This window comes from Coptis chinensis, chromosome 7 (genome assembly GCF_015680905.1).
Source record: "Coptis chinensis isolate HL-2020 chromosome 7, ASM1568090v1, whole genome shotgun sequence".
NCBI classification, from domain to species: domain Eukaryota; kingdom Viridiplantae; phylum Streptophyta; class Magnoliopsida; order Ranunculales; family Ranunculaceae; genus Coptis; species Coptis chinensis.
The window spans coordinates 94,790,450-94,796,449 of NC_141462.1; the positions used below are offsets into that span (position 1 = coordinate 94,790,450).

Sequence of the window (6,000 nt, forward strand, 5' to 3'; positions counted from 1 at the left end):
ACACCCCTAATTTGCACTTGCACTTGCACTTGCACGACACATTGACACCATAGTACCTCACTAAAAAGATTCCATGATTTTGATTTCGTACAGATAAATAAACCGTGTCATATTTTCAGTATCAAAACCTGCTCTGCGGCGCCAAACTTTTCACACTCTCTTTTACTCCAAATATTTCACAAATTAATATCACCCGCGCAAAATTGGTAAAGTTACAAAAGAAGCGCCTAATTTAGCAAATGTGCTGTTCTAAACTTCTAATCAAAGCAACTGAAGTCACACTTATTAATCAATCAATAAAGAGAATAACAATAACATTAATGGCCAATCTACCTAGAACTAGAAAAAGGGTCTTTGGCCTTCTTCGTGCTCCAGATGGTAGCGCTTTTCAACATTGGTATATATCTGCTTCTCTAAACCCACTTTACATTTTTTGTTTTAGCTTGGAGGATTTTTTTTTATGTTTGATATTTATCATGGTTGGTTTGCAGTGATGTATGTGGCATTTCAGTTGCAGTGGCACTTTATGATATGCATGAGTGTAACTTAAAATCAAGGTTTAAGAAATTTAAAGGATGATACCAGAATCAGAAAAGCATTGAAGAAGATATTAATGAGTGTATGCTTGAAAGAAAGGAAAAGAAATGCAAAAGTGATGTTTGTAATCCAAGCATTGATAAAGAGAAGTTTTCTAACCAGCCAAGATCTCCTTTCTGCTTCTTCATGTAATATACTCTTTCTCTCTACTTATTATTTTTATACTATTAGCCCCATAGGCCATATCAGCATGACTGCAAATGTATATAGATGCATTTATACTCATAATTAATCTATAGGTTTAATGTATTTCCATAGAGATATACCCTTTCGAAATGTATTTGTCAAAAGCCCAAAAGTGGAGGCTTTGAACTAATGCATTATCTTTTAGGGGACGTGATGGCGGACCTATTTGATGGAGCAGCTCCTTAGTATATTTCCTATAACATATTCCACATGGTGCTTTGTTTTTATCAATTATGGGATGTTTTAATAGATGTTGCAATGGAAAATCAGGTTATTGTGAGGGAATGAGATGTCTCATTGTGTTTAGTTACCTAAATTTGCAGGGAAAAGTTTAGGGAGAACCAAAAGAGTGAGAATTGCATTGATGTAGAAAGGAGGGGTTTCCAGGGATGGATAAACATGGCAAAGGAGGTATTAACATGCAATGTCATATAGTCGTTACTGATTGATTCAATTGAATACTATTCTGTTATTTGGACATACATAACTAATTAACTCTAATCAAATAGGAAAGAAGGAGCTATTTTGATGAAGCCCAAAGGGTGAATTTGGCATGTGAGCGAACCTTGCTTCAAGATATTGATGATGCAAAGGTAATGGAGGTTATCCTTGAACTTAATGTATGTATCGTGGAATTTGAGAACGGAAAAAAAGTGTTGAATTTATGCACATTATACATTTCCTATGAACTATATTTGGACTTTTTCGCATAAAAAAACATAGATAACTGGACTTGTTATGCTGAAATATCTGCTTTGTTCTGCTTCTGCCTACCAGCAAACTATGCTGTGATGTTCATACTAATTATCTTAACATTAAGATACTGAAAACGTGTTAGTACGAATAGCGGCATAGGTTGATTTGTCCTGCATCCATCAGTTGATATTTGCTCCTTTTGACCCACCTCTCCCTGGAGCGTCGTGGTTGGTCTTGCGTGTTTTTATTCATCTAGTTGCGTGAAGATCCAATTGGTCTGTAGATTCTACAATACCTTGTGACAGATATGATGCACAACCACTTTGCGTTTTGGTAAATAGATGTGACAATTGACTATAACCAAATACCTGTAATTTGCTACTCTGCGTTTTGAAATGTTAGTTTAACTTATCACCATGATTACCTTTTAAGTTTATTAAGGTATCCTTTATCCTTGTATTGGAATGTATAGCTATGCCTTTGGATTGGTTGAACATAGTTCATCATCATCTTCTTTAAGCTAATTCCTTTTTGGCATAATATTGATTATCAACTTTTAACTGCTTGAGGTATGGGGTAACAAGGTGATGTTCTGTTTCAGGATGATGATGAGGCAGACTCTGAGATGGTTGGGAAGTTTGATGCGGTGTGTGTATTTGCTATTGTTGTTTTGAGTTTTGAAACCAGTCTTTACCCTTCTTTGTATCCATCTTTATGGGGTACTAAGTTTTTTTTTTGCTCTACATGGAGTACAGAGCTATAATCCTTGGTTTAACTCAGAATGCTCTGGAAGCCCCCAACACTCTGACGGCTATGAATGGTACCTCCCCCCTCTTTCTCCCTATGTATATTTGTGTTACTAAAGGGGTCTAATTCAGGTTGTTTTCAAGTCTACTACTGCAAGGTATTTGTTAAAATATTCTGTTTTACAAATGCAATTCCTTTGCCATATGTGGATTCACTAGTGAAGCATTTTCTTTGGTATAGGTACATCCCGCCCTACTGGGTTAACTGATCATGCTTGAGAGATTTGAATGGACAATGTTTGAATCAAATTGTGTGTTCTCTTTCCAGTTGGTGAACTTGGCTAGTGAGGTTTGTTAGTCATTGTCTCTTCACGGCAAGTCATTTGGCTATTGTGCATAGATCTTTTTAGGACTTTTAACTAATTTATATTTTGATAGAGCAAGAAGTCTAGCTTGTTTAGAAAGGAAAACTGTACTGATCTTTGTTTCCTTGTGCTTTTTGGCATGGTGTTACTTGGGATGTGTATACTATTTTGCGATGACAATGTAGAGTTTTTTACATATTGACTATTATACTCCATTTCTATTTTAAAGGTTTTCAGAAGATCTGCCAATAAGTTTTTTGTTCCCCAACAATATTTCAAATATGGTATTCATTGATACACTAGCAGTGTAGTGTTGCACTGCACATGCCTCTGGTACTTTCTGTATTCTACTCAAGGATTGAGTGCGACGTGGGTAATTATACATGGTTCAATAGAAGATCGGGCTATAGTTCTGTTGCGAGTGCGAATATACTGTTGAGCTTAAAAACAGTACTAGTGCAGGGCCTACTGGTCAGGGACAACCATGTTGCCTCTGCCTTGCAGTTACAGTTTAACTATGTGCTAGTGAAAGTGGAACTGAACTTGCTTATATTCAACCAATATTTTTTTTTCTGAAGTTACTGAGCTTGAAAGTTACATTTCCTCATGTCGCTTGTGCAATCAAACTCCCATACACTTGTCTCCTTGATTGAAATGACAGGATATTCCGCTCCTAAACTGCTAATGGATGTCTGACATGTCTGATCCAAGATTCCAAGCTACCTTCCAATATATCCAACACTTACACGCCAGAGGCCTTGTACAATTGTACATCATTGTCAGGTGAAAATAAAAGGCCACACGTAATTCATATGGGTGAAGCACCATTTTAGACTAATATAGGCACTTTTTAAATTGAGGCGCGGTATTGACACTCCACTGGATGTGATTGGCACCCTTTGACAAAAGTTAGAACAATAATGGTTCTCTTATATCTTTTTTTATACCATACTTGCCCAATAGTTCTACAACATCAGGTTGCCGTGAAATACTATATCCCACGGTAGGTAGTTGCTGCGATATCGCACAATCCACGACATTAAATTGCCGCAATATCCTATATCCCACGGCAAGGAGTTGCCGCGGAGGATTTTTTGTGTTTTTTGTTTTTTTTTCACTTCAAATTTTGCATATTGAATATATACGACATATTGATACATCATTTTTTTTCTTTAGAGTTTTTTTATACACTCTAAGAACAACACCAAAACCAAAAAAATAAATAAATAAATAAATAAATAATATATATATATATATATATACAATTGAGGCATAATTTTGTTATCTCGCGGCAAATATTTTCCTATGCTATAAGAAAAACTTGTGATCAAATTAATGAAGAAGAGTTTTGATAATTAACACATGCAAATACTCCATTTTAGTGAACACAACCATCTCGCGGCAGCTACATTTTTTTTATGGTGGCTATTAAAAAATTTAAAACAAAAAAAGACCCACGACAACAACTTTCCATGGGATTTGGGATCTCGCGGCAATCCAATATCGTGGATTGTGCGATCTCGCAGCAACTTCTTGCCGTATGTGTTTTTTTATGTGATTAATCGAGTAGTGTCAATATCTTGAAATCAGTCAAAATGGTGCCAATCCCATACATAAATTGGGGTGTCAACTACGACCCTTTTAAATTAGGAGGACCTACGGCACCATAACCCAACTTTTGCAGTGAAGCACATTTAAATTGGAAATTTGGAATATACCTGAAGAATAACCACTCAAGAATTTGGAAGGACTAGCCATGCAAGCAGATATTTGTCTCTTTGGGCAGTTTGTAACAACATATAGCTATCTCAAAGACATTAATCATTCCCCTACAAAACAGTATGATAAACTCATTCACATCTGACATGCCTATAATAAAGCTTCTCAGTTCTAGGCACAAAAGCAAGTTATGAACTACACTCCTCATTCAAATTATTCAAATAAATTCATATGACCAAACTTAGCAAAATGGCACAAAAATCAGTGTCACATAAAAGGGCTCTCGCTTATGCTAATATCTTCTAAATTTTCCCTTCTCCATATTGTCCTAACTATCTATACATCATGTAATACTACCACAAAAAAACCAACTACTGCAAAGTCATAAATAAAAAATCATAAAAGGGGAATAGTAAAAAGCAACAAAGTAATGAAAATGATGCATGAAAGAGTTAGTTTTCATCAAAGTTATGTTTTAAATCCATCCAATGTAGCAGAATAATCTATATCAAACATAAGTTGCCTAATTTTTATGATAGTTCTTTGAAACAATTTATACAACAAAATGCTTTAGGCAAATTTGGATGATTAATACCTTTTTTTATAGTTTGAACAACGGATGACGCTGTGAAGCTTTCTCTTCCATTTGTTTACACCAATTATGTCTAATATATCATATTGGTTCATTAAAAAGAATAAAAACCCATCGTTTGGCCACCACCGGAGTCATAAGTCCTATGAAAAACTAATAATCAATACAAATCTAACATGCTTCAATCGAAATGGTGTATAAGAAAGACATATCCATAGTTACAAATAGAAAAATGAAAACAATGTTAACATACATGAATTTGACAAAAAAAAAGGATCTCAAATCTTACCGGAAGATTTCACAATAAGATATGAGCAAATGATGACAGCTATAAAGAATTTACTAAAGTTATAAGCCCCTACCTAATAAGGGATGGGAGTAAGATCAATGTTAGGGTGAGAGTCAAAGCTTTAGCAATCGTTGTGGTTGCTTGCTTCATTGGTATTATGCTATATAATAGAATATTACATATTAAGTGAAAAAAAGAAAGAAATGTGAAAGAACTGGCAGGATCAAAATGATCTATTGCAGAGGAAGGAGAACCCTGCTGAAGAAGTAGCTGCATCGGTTTCTTTCCCTTCCATCCATATTGGGCTAAGGGCAGCCCTTTCTATTAGTTGGATGCACACGTATCCTAACAAGAATAGAAGATAGAGTTCTGATACTATGCCACTAAACAAAACCACATTCACCGGTTGGAGAAGGTGCTTATGCCAAAAATGGAATGAGACGCAATGTAGACAGATGTGTGCATAGCTTACCAATTATTTATAATCGATTATTCATAAACAAATTAGGCCATTCATCAAATTTCGCAACCAATAGTATCCAGAGAGAAATATGCAAGAAAGGAATGCACTATACCTGAAGAAGCATTGAAGGAGCTCGTGTTGGTTCTGCTACATGGCTTCTGGTTTTTCTACCACTTAATGATGTCGATGATGGGTCGTTTTGCGTGGTTATATCCCGAAGCTCCGCTTTTTTAGTCGTGGGTGTCTTTGGTGAATGAAATCGATGTTTTGGGCTCTTCAATTCACCTTCCGCTGCTGGCTCCTTGGGTTGCAAGCTTGCACGTGTAACTACTCTCTTTATTACTCCT

At 35.7% G+C, this 6,000-nt stretch overlaps 1 pseudogene across 1 annotated transcript; it reads left to right on the forward strand.

Annotated features, from left to right (window-relative positions):
- The first annotated feature begins 128 nt into the window (after nucleotides 1-128).
- On the forward strand, nucleotides 129-2,855 carry LOC147490178 (high mobility group B protein 7-like; annotated as a pseudogene). Its single transcript, XR_015202116.1, has 7 exons — nucleotides 129-397; nucleotides 492-725; nucleotides 1,107-1,194; nucleotides 1,293-1,376; nucleotides 2,081-2,125; nucleotides 2,235-2,299; nucleotides 2,467-2,855. The product of XR_015202116.1 is annotated as a high mobility group B protein 7-like (transcript).
- Nucleotides 2,856-6,000: the final 3,145 nt, after the last annotated feature.